Source organism: Mytilus galloprovincialis, chromosome 7 (genome assembly GCF_965363235.1).
Source record: "Mytilus galloprovincialis chromosome 7, xbMytGall1.hap1.1, whole genome shotgun sequence".
Lineage (NCBI taxonomy): Eukaryota > Metazoa > Mollusca > Bivalvia > Mytilida > Mytilidae > Mytilus > Mytilus galloprovincialis.
The window spans coordinates 4228995-4242790 of record NC_134844.1 but is presented as its reverse complement, the minus strand read 5'-3'; the positions used below and the strand labels follow the sequence as shown (position 1 = coordinate 4242790).

The window sequence follows — 13796 nt, the reverse complement described above, 5'->3', positions numbered from 1 at the left end:
AATAGATGCGTTCTAACATTAGAAAAATTCATCTCCGGCCAATAACGCTTATCCATATTCAAACAACGAAATTAATAGAATTGAATGAGCTAATTATCTTATTGATTTATTGCATCAAAAATACATTTATTTGTTTAGTGTGTCTAAAATGTTCTTCAGTTCATTATTTACGGTTCGTTAATTAAAAGATGGGCAAAAGATACCATAGGGACAGTCACACTCATTGATCGAAAATAAACTGACAACGCCATAGCTAAAAAATTAAAAGACAAACAGACGAAAAAAAGTACACAAGACACAACATAGAAAACAAAAAACAAAGCAACCCTTACCCCATTAAAAATTGGGAGTGATCTCAGGTGCTCCGTCGGGGTTGGTAGATCCAGCTCCACGTATGGTAACCGTCGTAATGCTCATGTTAATACAAACCCGATAAATATTCTAATTCGGTAAGTCACATTCGTGGTGAAAAGGGAGGTGGATTGTAGTTACGACATAAGGAACATATCCAATATCATCTGTGAAACGGTAATTCCATAACGGTCCCCAAATTCATGGTGGCGTCTGTAAAATTTACACAGGGATGATGTCTACTTCACAATTTGGAACTCTTTAATAGTTTCCTTGTGAGCAGCAACCATCTATCAAGGATATCATGATATGAATTAAAAGCCCTGGAATACCGTATCAATTGGGATATATATACTCTGTATGCAGGCGCAGCTGAATGTTGCTACATAGAAATGGAAAGTTCACAATTAGGAAACTGAAATGATCTCTTTTGTCGTAAATGTTTTCAACCGACCATCATTGCTAATTTCTAGAAGTAAGTCAAGATATGAAGCATCCGTATGATTGCGATTGGTGCGACTGTCATACAAGTGGGATATTTAGCGCTATAAAACCAGGTTCAATCCCCCATTTTCTACATTTGAAAGTGCCTGTACCAAGTCAGAAATATGACAGATGTTGTCCATTCGTTTGATGTGTTTTTTCATTAGATTTTGCCTTTTTGATTAGTGACTTTTCCGTTTTGTATTTTCCTCGGAGTACAGTATTTTCGCGATTTTACTTTTTACATGTAACTGCATCTGTTGTGTCCCTTATCTCTAGTTCGATGGGATAGATGCGTTCATCATGGTCAACGAAGTTTTAACTATTTAGTGAGAGAACATCATCTATATATCCATGCAACTATATACCAGTATTCCAACATACGAAATAATATGCTTTGATCCGCCTCGTAGACTTTGGTCATATTTAAACACGTGTTCCCGTTCAATATTTATTCCATGGTTATTTTTCAACAAGATTGCACAACCCATCCTTCTTCCCTTTAACATACACAATTGCTGCTGTTTTTAGTTTATTTTACAGATTACATGGTGAATTGTTTCATATGTATTGAATGTTCCAGTTATATTGTTATGTATCATCAAATATGTCAGATGCTTTAACAAAAAGAATGTCTATCGTCATGACGTTCCGTTCTATATAGAAAGTGTGTTGGATGTCATCATCAGCATGATTCAACTGGCAGTGATTTATTCAAATATCGTTCATTAAACTGTTATGGATTTGTCTAGCAGCTAGACATTGTTTTGCATTCACAGTTGTTTCCCTTCAGTGACCAATTGTCATTAAGATTTAACTTGTTAGCAAGTTTGTTGACGTCAGTTGTTTGTTGGTTTATATTGCTGAATGGTGTTGAATAAATGCCTTGACAAATAATCAGCCAAATTTCAAATTTACTTGTTGTTTGTTGTTTACATAATTCCTACTTGAAATCAAACAAAACAAATATGTAGATGTATATTCATTGCGCACATTGAACATACAATAAATCAAATGAGTGTATCAATGATTTTATTTACTTATGGCCAAATAAAATAAAAATATGTATGATAAATAAAGGTTATGATATATGAATAACGTTTGGACAGCTCAATATCTGTATCTTATTCTAGAATTATTTCTTTTATAAATCTGTTTTACTAGTAATTATTCACTAAAAGTTATTTAAATCAACATAACTGACCTATTTGTTTTGGGTTTTTCCTCTACAGTTAAAAGTGACCGTTGAAGCTACTTCATGTGCATAATAGATTGATAATTTGCGGTGATGACACAGTAATGGATTTTGATATGATAGGGAGTAAAATTCAAATCCTGAGATTGATTTGAATAGACATTGTTTTTGTAATGTCTCACTCTTTCTCAATAATAAATGTTGATGTATGTTATGTGTTTAAAATAGCACATATATTCTGTTCCAACAGTACCACATATATGGGTACCACCTAATATGTGTAAAGGTAGTTATTTGTACAGAACAGAGATATTTACTTTATTACATAATTGTGTTATCAGTTATTCAGCTATTTTTTCTTTACATTCTTACGATTATCAAGTGTAACAAAATCTTACCATTATCAGACTGTGATATCAAATATGTTACTTAAAAAATCCAGGAAGTGACATCAATAGATTGTAAAAAACAAAGGACTGAATTTTATACCTCATAAGATATATCAATGAGAGATATCAATGATTTAGATCTTAGTTCGAACCAATTATCTGCTACTGAAAATGATTCTGTCGGTAATTATAAGTACTTACAGGAACTGAATTTTGGAGAAAAAATTGAATATTTATCTAGTGAGTCATTTACGTGGTAATATAATAATGCTTCTCTTGACATGTATATATTATAATGTTTATCCCGCAGAAATATTTCTTACAGTAAAAAACTTAACAAAATTGGATATCAGAAGTAATATGCTCCATCCAATAGACTTTGATAAGGATTTTATTTATCCCGACCATGTATTTATTGTTCTGAGAGAGTTGTCATTCTTAGAAATTGATATGATACCTGTGCCACAATTTGTTAGGATTGGCAACCAATTGACAATTTGCTGATAGTGAACTCATACAACGTATATACAAATAAATGTGAATCTTGTTGTTAAGTTTAGATTAACGTACTTCAAAATTGCCATTAAAATATTAAGCGTGAAACTCGTGCTTGCACAATTCCCTCGGAGATGTGAGTTATCTTGGTTTACGTAAGTAACGTATCGGACGTACGTGTATTTAGTTAGTTATCAAAGGTACCAGGATTATAATTTAGTACGCCAGACGCGCGTTTCGTCTTCATAAGACTCATCAGTGACGCTCATATCAAAATATTTATAAATCCAAACTAGTACAAAGTTAGGATCCAAAATTCCAAAAAGTTGTGCCAAATACGGCTAAGGTAATCTATGCCTGGGATAAGACACTATTTTTCTTGATTTTCTGATATAAAAAGCGTGTATTATTTGCAATACGTTTATTTTAAAAAAGAATGCTGTTTTACAAGATAAAACAAATGCTCGTAATATTGTGGAAATGTAATACGTGCTCCCTTTGCGTTCGTTCGTTCGTTTCGTCAAAATGTAAGAAAGTTCTATCAACATGGTAAGATGTAAGAAAGCTCTATCAACACGGTTACATGTAAGAAAGTTCTATCAACACGGTAAGATGTAAGAAAGCTCTATCAACACGGTAAGATGTAAGAAAGGTCTATCAACACGGTAAGCTGTAAAAAAAGCTCTATCAACACGGTAAGATGTAAGAAAGCTCTATCAAAATTGTAAGATGTAAGAAAGTTCTATCAACATGGTAAGATATGAGAAAGTTCTATCGACACGGTAAGATTTAAGAAAGATCTATCAACACGGTAAGACGTAAGAAAGTTCTATCAACATGGTAAGATGTACGAAAGCTCTATCAACATGGTAAGATGTACCTTAGTAATTGACTATATATTAAACTTTAAATAACTGTCCAAAATAACAAAATACAATTGAAATTGAGTATGAAGAAAGAAATAATGAATAGGTACGATAGAGAGATTATAAAAGTCACGTGTAAGTTATTCATTACATCAATTTCATCAAAAGAGATACTATATATATTTTGCTTTGTTTAAGGACCATTAAAAGGTTGATAATTTATTTAACTATTTTGAATACTTGCTTTGTCTCTTGTGTATGAAATTTCATAGTTTTTCTGCAAAATTAAGAATCAGAATACTATATTAGCATGCATGTCCCCATTAAAAATTACACGGCTATTTCCCCATAGAAATTTCAAATATTTTGTCATTTGATAGAGTAAACGGTTAATAAATTTGTTACCAAGAACATACAGGAAGTCTCTTCATGTTTAGAATCAATATACTATCTTAAATAAAGTAAAAAAAATAAATACAGTTGTCCTTTAAATTGATAACAATTTGAGATGATTAAATTCCATTTTTTTACCTTTGTGTCCTACATAAAGTGGTGTTGACTTGCAAAGCAATTGTTAGAAACCATGTGAAAGTTTTTGATATCCATGTCACAAAATGGTGAGGATTATTATTTATGCAGTACTTTGTACTGTAGTTCAGTGTGATGTAATCTCTCGATCATCAGACTGTGATATCAAATATGTATTTAACGGAAAACTTGGAGGTAAAATAGCTGATTGTAAAAACAGAGGACTACAGTCTGTTCCTCAAGATTTACCCCCGGGATATAAGTTAACCATTCGGATGTATCTTCAAATTATTTAAGGAGTATTGAAAACAGTTCGCTGATTACTTATAACGCATTCTATTTGAAAAAGAGAATTTCTATTTTATTCTCTTTTTTTGGTGGTTTCAAATTCGGTTGGCGATGTGAATTGAAATAAACACTTTTTGTCAACAAATCTATAAGTTAATGGAAATGCGCTTACATGATTTTATCAAATTTGAGGAAATCTCCCCGCTCAATGAAGAAAACTAGTATTCTTGAATTGAAAAACGTACCAGTGGGGAAAATCCCCACATACACTACACATATAAAACCAATAACATTAGAATGGGGAAATATCCCCACATTCACATCTACAACCAAAAACATCAGAATGCCGAAATTCCCACGATAAGATTATTAATTGGAAAATACAAGCTTTAATATTGATGACCATCAAATGGGGAAATTTCCCCATAATCTCATTATGTTCAAATCATAGAAAATATTGTTGACTATCAATTGGGGAAATTTCCCCATAATCTCATCATGCTCATATTAGATATTGTTGACTACAAATTGGGGTAATTTCCCCATAATCTCATCATGTTCATATTAGATATTGTTGACTTCAAATTGGGGAAATTTCCCCATAATCTCATACGATTCAAATTTACGGCAAATCAAATAATTGTATGTACTAAAACTGTCATCCTAAGTCGTGAAATTTAGACAGTGTTTAGACAGTTGACTACTTATGAAACAAATGTGTACCAATGAGACAACTCTCCATCCAGGTCCCAATTTGTAAAAAAAACCCAACTTTATAGGTAAAAAAAGGTCATCAACACGGAGCCTTGGCTCCTACCGAACAGCAAGCTATAAAAGGTCCAAAATGACTAGCGTAAAACCATTAAAACGGGAAAACATAAGGTCTAATCTATATCAGAAACGAGAAACGAGAAACACTTATGAACCACATCAACAAACGACATCTACTGAACATCAGATTCCTGACAAAATGTTTGAATATTTTGTGGTTATCCGTATGAAGAAGGCAGAATGTTTTGAATACAGATTGCTTTTAAACACGAGGAGCTTACTTTAAATCGTCATCATTAGGAACAGACCTCCTTAAAAGAGAGGCAAATGATACCAGAAGAAAATTCAAACTCATAAGTCGAAAATAATCGGACAACGCCATGGTTTAAAAAGAAGACCAACAGACAAACAATAGTAAAAACACAACATAGAAAACCAAAGACAAAGCAACAAGAACCCACAAAAACACAAGGGATTGTTATATTCTTACGAAACCACAAAAACCACAAAACGCACACAAACAAGGAATTTAAATCTATGGTTGTTTAAAATGTAATAAGCAGACACTACCGACCGCACTACTAAAAATCAATTCCAATCAATTTGTTATACCAAATATCGATATTTTCAAATTTCAAATAGTTTTCCTGAAGCTGTTGATGTTCAGAAAATATCTATCCTGTATGTAAACGGTGGTTATGTTTTAGTGAATTTATAAAAGTAATTCTGTTAATGAAGAAACTCAATAACTTGCACAAGTACATCATCATAAATTTTAATATGCTAGGATTGTGTTTACTAATTACTATAAAAAGTGCTCTATGACACATTGTTACATATTTTAATATTGCAACTATATTGAACAGCTTTATGTGCATAATGTTGTAACACACTTGGCGATTCTACGCACATCTATCTGTTGTTGATGATTTTTGCATACTTTTCATCTATTTATTTTCGTCGTTGATGTTGTCTCATTGATGGTGTGATAATTACTTCTTATTCTACATACAGTTTGTCATATTAAATTACAAGCACATTCAGACCAAACCAGCTAATTATGTGAATGTTTGTTTTTTTTGTCATTAAGATACCATGATAATGTCCCAATATAAATTAAATAACATATATAACCTTGTTCATTCTTGTATACATGTATAAATATATAGGATCATTTGACTGATGTTAAATGTCTTTTGTTCAAGGACAAGGAAATACAGCTTCCTTTTGTTGTTGATATTGTTTATTATATCCTGTTTTGAGAACATTATCAGATGACTTGTGAGTTTCTTGTAAGTTCATATATATATGAAAGTGTTTTGTTAAACAAAACACCTTCAGCTGAATTCATCTCGATGTCTTTTGTCGTAGATTCTGTAGACCTAACACTGTTACTAGGTTGTCGTCTGCAAATACGACTTTGTAACCTGTAAAATAGAGACTATCCAATCAAAGGGACAGAAAACCAAACACAAATTATGCATATACAATTAGATCAAACATATATACATCTTTCCTTTCATATGATGTTTCCCTAGACTTTATCGAAATGTTGACTCCTTAGTGAGTCTTTTACTTCGAATGATATGTGCATAGTTTCTGTTGATTGGACATGTGATGCTCTGTGTTCTCTCCAGATACGCCAATTTTCTCAGCCAATAAATGCAAACGGTCATTTTTATATAAATTAGACCGCTCTTCGTTTTCCTGTTTGAATTGTTTTACGCTAGTAATTTTTTTGGGCCCGTTATAAAAGGTGTCAGACCACCAATTAAAAGTCCCTATCTGTTCAACCAAATTTTGCAATTTTCATAGATTTCTAAATTTTTTATCTTAAGTTTAACCTCTTACAAACCAGGTATGTCCTGAATCGTACAGGTATCACCTTTCTTCATTCCAATTTTCGACATACCTTTAAAGCCATATAAGAAAGAAGAGACCTTCCGAATGGATGTACCACTAAAAATAACCCCTGGTTTTCTTGAAATCTTAAATTTAAGTATACTATGGAGCGCATTAATCCTCAATTTTTAATTTCAACTCATAGACAAGTAAATTTGGGCTCAAAATGGTCTTAATATATTTCTCTTTCACCAAAAGTTTCATTTCTGCAAATTTGTTGTGTAGTTTAAGTAAACAATGACATCAAATGCACTATTTTTTGTCCCGAGTAGGCCTACTTTTACGTTCTAAATTTGAGGCAGTAATTGGTGGTCTGACACCTTATAGCTTGCTGCTCGGTATGAGCCAAAGCTCCGTGTTGAAGGCCATACCTTGACTTATAATTGTTTACTTTTATAAAAAAAAATCATGGATGGAGACTTGTCTGATTGGCACACATACAACATCTTCCTATATCTATGATATAGCCTAGAGTGCACAATGTGGCCTTAAACAACAACAAAAAAACTACCTGACAATCAATCAACTCATTACTCATCGTTCTTTTGTAATCTCTCTTTAATGTATATCATGGTTTACCTGATTTAGTTTTTTCTAGGACTGTTGCATTATACCATTTCTTCTCCAGTTTCCAGAAGCCCATTACTTTTTCGTTCATTGCGAAATCCTGAGAAAAAAATTTAAACAATGTAATCTTCTTTAGAATTTCACCTCTGTTTGAATGCTGCTTTTAATTTTATTAAAATGATATGTTTTAAACTAAATAGGAATACAAAGATGTGGTATGATTTCTAGTGACAATATCACATAGACGTAAATTGATTTGGATGTAAGCAGCTATATTTTACTGTACAATATTCAACAATAAGCAATCATATGCCGTAGTGTAAGCTTAAAAAATACGATTTAACATAATGTCAAACAAGAATGTGTCCATAGTACACGGATGCCCCACTCGCACTATCATTTTCTATGTTCAGTGGACCGTGAAATTGTGGTCAAAACTTAAAATGAAGCGAACGGACGCACGGACGAACGAACGGACGTACGGACGAACGGAGACACAGACCAGAAAACATAATGCCCCTCTACTATTGTAGGTGGGGCATACAAATTTAAACGTGAATATCAACGACCGATAAATAGAAATGCTTCATAGATCACAAACAGCAACCAAAACGACCACTAAATTACTGATTTGGGACAGACATTTAACATGTACAAATGTGGCCCAATTTAACGTCAAGTAAAACGCAAACAAATATTTCAATTAAGTGTGAAATCATTCCAGCAATGACACATTACTGGAAATAATTATTAGATTATTTTTGAAGTTCACAAAAAATGCAAATGTATCATGATGTTCCAGGTTTACACCCCCTCCCCACCTTTTCCGCGAACTGGATCCCAACCGGTTTTCCAAAGAAAGCTGAATTATAACACAACGTGCAAATCTGAACTTAAAAATAATATAAATATATGTTTTTGTTTTAGGTGCTCGTTGATATTTTGCGGAGAAGACAGAAATATAACGGTTGATAGCTTAAAACTACATTGCATACACATGTTATATATTTCACTGATTCACTTTGCCCAAGGCATTACAATTTTGTAATCTAAGTTTCAATAAATTATTTCATAATCCACGACATGGGACTAGCAGAAACAAATAAAACATACTCATACTTCATACTCACATTTGTTACTTCCAATGATCTGATGTTTATCTGATTCTCAGTTATCTTCATTTCCTTTGAAAATAATTGAGTTTGTAAATCAAAGTAATCAGTGTTTTGTTTAATTGACTAACCACACATACTGAAACGTCTCGTCCGATTCACTAATCACTGATTTCATGTGGAAATTATTAAAGAATAAGCTCTAACTACAAGTATCGCATAAACTTGACATTTTAAAATATGATGACAATGAGCATGATGAGGTGAAGGTCAGATAAATCCTGTCAGACAGATATATACACAGAGTTCGAGTCGGCCTTATCCGGCCATCTTTTAAAAATCAAATATCTCGAAATGAGCTCCATGACATTTCAATGTATTTAGCTTATTTTGAGGCTTATCTAATGCTCTTCCGGGTAATAGTAACAATCTTAAATTCTTGCTTTATTTAATTTCACTTAAGTTCATCCTCAACTTACCTCGTTTGTATGTAAAGTTCTTGACTCGAGCTCAATTGTCATCTCTGTTTCCTATCAAAATAATATTTTGTTTTGATAAAAACTGTCACATTTTTACAAATAAAATCCTATTTTGAGGTTCAATTTATCATATTAAAAAGGTTAACCGCACAATCAGCAGTAAGCATACACTACAAACTGCTCAGAGTCTGAATTGACCAGTTTTTGTGCTCGACCAGTAAAATAGAGCACACATTTTACTCGACTAGTCTCGACATTGTCTCGACTGTACTTAACTGTACTTTAGTGTACTCGACTATGTCTCGACTTTACTTAATTAGTCTGATTCAGTACTTGATGATCTTTGTGTAGTCTGAAATGGTCTTGACCAATGCTCGACCTGTCTCGACTAGTCTCGACCTGTCTCGACTAGTCTTGACCTTCAAATTTAGTTTTGACTGGTGTAAATCAGCCCATCTAACTAAATTAAATATTGATCTTACAAAATTCAAGCTTATTAGGTAGTTTATTTTATTGCTGTGAAATGAAAGAATTTAATTTTACAATAGGTAAAAATTAAAAGTATTATATAAATTCAGATAGGCATCTTTAATTTTTTTTATAACTTTTTCAAATCAACTTGGATTTTCATCAAACTATGTAGCTATCTTAGATATATATTAAGCTTACTAAATCCCAGGTCATTTTATTTTTTCTTGTATTGCTGTCAAATTCAAGAATTAAATTAATCTATTTATTTTTATCTATTTGTGTTACTATATAAGGAAGCTACCATTTAATTTCTACATGTTCAATGACTAACAAAAGTCTTACCACGGATATGATTCCACGCCTTTAAGAAGGTTGATCTTGAAAATAAAGTCCCTTTGAACTGGTCTTTAAATAAGGATTTCTGTGTATCGAAATCTTTAAGCTGAACACTTTGAACCTCTCCATCCACTCCTAAAACCTGAAATATTCAAATAAGTCAACGAATGTATTGCTTGACCCTTATAGGTGTAATTTTGCAATAAAGATTAGTATTAACAAAAACCATAAAGCCTTGAACCTGATCGCGTTCAGTTATATTTAGAAGAAAATATATGCTTTGCGAATTGATGTATATCATGTACGCCAAAATCTAGGACGCAATTACATCGGACATTTTAAGGGCAAACGTATTTACCCATTTCAAGGCAAATATTTGTAGTCAAATATAGTTAAAAGTACAATTGCATCAATGCCAATTTTACAACAACATAAATGAATTGATATCTTCCTTTTCTTAAAAATTGTTTCACCTTTTAAATTTTTCTAGCTATTGTAGTTTTCAAGATTATAGGAAAAGTTAGCTTACTACCAATTTAATGCTTTGAACTCTGGTGGATAGCTTTTGCATTCGCATTTCCTTAAAAACGTAAAATATTGGTAAAGCTCATCCTGTTACTGATAATTTGAGTATTTGTAACTTATGTGCAAATTGCGTATTGTTGATCATTTCTTGCTACATCTATTTTAGATGTTAAAATAATTGGCTATAACGCAAAAGTCATTATTATATATCATGTATATAGTGCTATAACTAAACTTCTAGATTTGATCTTTTCGGTAATGCATATATTGCCTTCATTTTTATTTTTAATGTATCTTTTATAGTAGCTCCCTTACCGAAAAAATCAGCCTCCTGCAAATAGTTGCTGCAGGTCTGCTGCGAACTTGTTGCAGACTTGCAGCGAACACAGAGTTTGTGTTTGCAGCGTGTTTGCTGCAAATACGCTGCAGGTCTGCTGCAAACAATTTACCATGCAAATGAGTGTTTGCTGCAGACCTGCTGCAAACATTTATATGCAAATGAGTGTTTGCGGCAGACCTGCTGCAAACATTTTTATGCAAATTAATCTTTCTCCTGCGTGTTTGCAGCAGACCTGCTGCGTGTTTGCTGCAGACCTGCTGCAAACATTTTTATGCAAATTAATCTTTCTCCTGCGTGTTTGCAGCAGACCTGTTGCGTGTTTGCTGCAGACCTGCTGCAAACATTTATATTCAAATTAATTTTTTTTCCTGCGTGTTTGCTGCAAACTTGCAGGAACTACATAAATGATTATACAATATTAACCAATTAAGTCATGTTGTGTATACACATCACATTATCTTTATTACACAGTAAATCTGAAAAGTTTGGTTACATACATACATACAATAATTCGAATAGTTTATCATTTGCATAATTATCATAGCAATGGTTTATTCCTTTAAAAAATAATTTAAAGATTTCTTGTTGTTCAAGTACGTGCTAAAATGAATTGCATGCATATCTAAAATACGAAAAAAGAATTATTTGAAATTTATTTTGTGCATATATTCTGCTTTTTAATTAATATTTTCACATAATTCAACTTGAACTATAACATGTATAACACTATTTTAAAATAAGTTATAATCTCCAAACATTCTTGAGTGTACTGTATATATAGTTGTTACATGTTTGAAAATGTTTTTCAAAACTTCATGCAGGTATTTATTGAGGGGACGAATTTCATATATTTACACGTCTATGAAGAATCAATACTTACAACAAATGTCTTTGAAAACTTTTCTTTTAATTTCCAACCTAAAATACTCCCTGAATACTAATACATTGTATGATAACATGACTCAAACACCTTCAACATTTTCAAATTTTAAATCTGTATCTTCCAGGAAGTTACCAATGGGCATGCTCATTCGTTTTATGTAATTCTTGCAATGTTCTTGCAAACATATAGAATTGTCAAAGATTCCTGCAATCTAGCTGCGAACATCCCTTAAATTCTAGAGTTTCCTGCAATCTTACTGCAAACATAAAAGTTTCTGCAAACTTGCCGCAAGCTTGCAGCAAAAAGCTGCAATGTTTGCAGGAGGTTCGCAGCTAGCTGCAAACTTCTGCAAACATTATTCAAAGGGTTCCTGCAAGCTTTTTGTTTGCAGCAGACCTGCAGCAAATATGCTGCAGACCTGCTGCAAACATTTCAGTTCTGTAAGGGAGACTATTTTGAAACAAAATGAAACTAGAGGCTCTAAAGAGCCTGTGTCGCTCACCTTGGTCTATGTGAATATTAAACAAAGGAAGCAGATGGATTCATGACAAAAATGTGTTTTGGTGATGGAAATGTGTTTGTACATCTTACTTTACTGAACATTCTTGCTGCTTACAATTATCTCTATCTATAATGAACTTGGCCTAGTAGTTTCAGTGGAAAATGTTAGTAAAAATTTACAAATGACTACTTGCTCTAAATGCTTTGGTTTTTGAGTTATAAGCCAAAAACTGCATTTTACCCCTATGTTCTATTTTTAGCCATGGTGGCCATCTCGGTTGGTTGGCCGGGTCACCGGACACGTTTTTAAACTAGATACCCCAATGATGATTGTCGCCAAGTTTGGTTTAATTTGGCCCAGAAGTTTCAGAGGAGAAGATTTTTGTAAAAGTTAACGACGACGGACGACGGACGCAAAGTGATGGGAAAAGCTCACTTGGCCCTTTGGGCCAGGTGATCTAAAAAAGAAAACCTGTTAAATTCGTCAATTAAGAAAAATAAAATTTCTCGTTAACACATGACCAGTACTGAACCATTTCCGGTCATTATCGCACCCTGGTGGATAATGACGTTTAAAGTCTTTAACATTTCTAAAACAATAACTGAAACCAAGCAAAATGTACTTTCTTGAAAGTGAATTTTAATGAACTGTTGAAATTATAAGATTTATTGATTACTTGTAGGTGTTTAATGCAACTTTCATCACTTTTGGCTATAATATTATAGTGGATGTCAGCTTTTGATTGCCCAAACGCTAAAAATAATTGTCAATCAAAACTACAAAATGTATTGAAAAATGTAATTTTAAATTAGAAAATTGTGAAATTATAAAAAAAAATCGTTCTCATTTTTTCTGCATTGGCATAAGCCAAGACTAAGTTAACTTAAGCTACAGTACCTTTTTAAAAAAATCCTAATCCTCCAGGTATGATATATTTTATTTTTCCCCATTTGAAACGTCCAAGCACAAGATAAAAATCACCACTGTTTAATACAATGACCAACTTGCCATAATGAATATCCTACCAATGAGTGTTTAATTAATAATATGTTCACACTAATTTATACTTCTCACCCTAGCCTGCATGTCAATTACAGTAAAAATTTGACCCTTCTCTTGAAAACAGCCGGTATTTGACACGCCCACATCGGTCTAGATGTGTACTTTGAAATAATCGTCGATTTTATAATTCCACCATGGTTTTCCTGATTTAAAATGTGTTCTTTTTATTTCTTTCAATGCTTATGATATCCGATGCCGTATTTAGCGACAGCGAAGATGAGACAGAAAAGGGAAAGGTATGTATAATTTTA

The 13796-nt window shown here is 32.6% G+C and overlaps 1 long non-coding RNA gene across 3 annotated transcripts; it reads right to left on the bottom strand.

Annotated features, from left to right (window-relative positions):
- Positions 1–6764: 6764 nt before the first annotated feature.
- On the bottom strand, positions 6765–13480 carry LOC143082153 (uncharacterized). 3 transcript variants are annotated; one of them, XR_012980298.1, is made up of 4 exons: positions 13381–13480; positions 10240–10375; positions 7848–7935; positions 6765–6793 (listed from the first exon to the last, which is right to left on the bottom strand). It is a non-coding gene; the product is annotated as an uncharacterized LOC143082153 (long non-coding RNA). The 3 variants fall into 3 exon arrangements; XR_012980300.1 differs by lacking the exons at positions 10240–10375; positions 13381–13480 and adding an exon at positions 8966–9039; XR_012980299.1 differs by lacking the exons at positions 6765–6793; positions 7848–7935 and adding an exon at positions 9427–9477.
- Between the last annotated feature and the right edge of the window lie 316 nt (positions 13481–13796).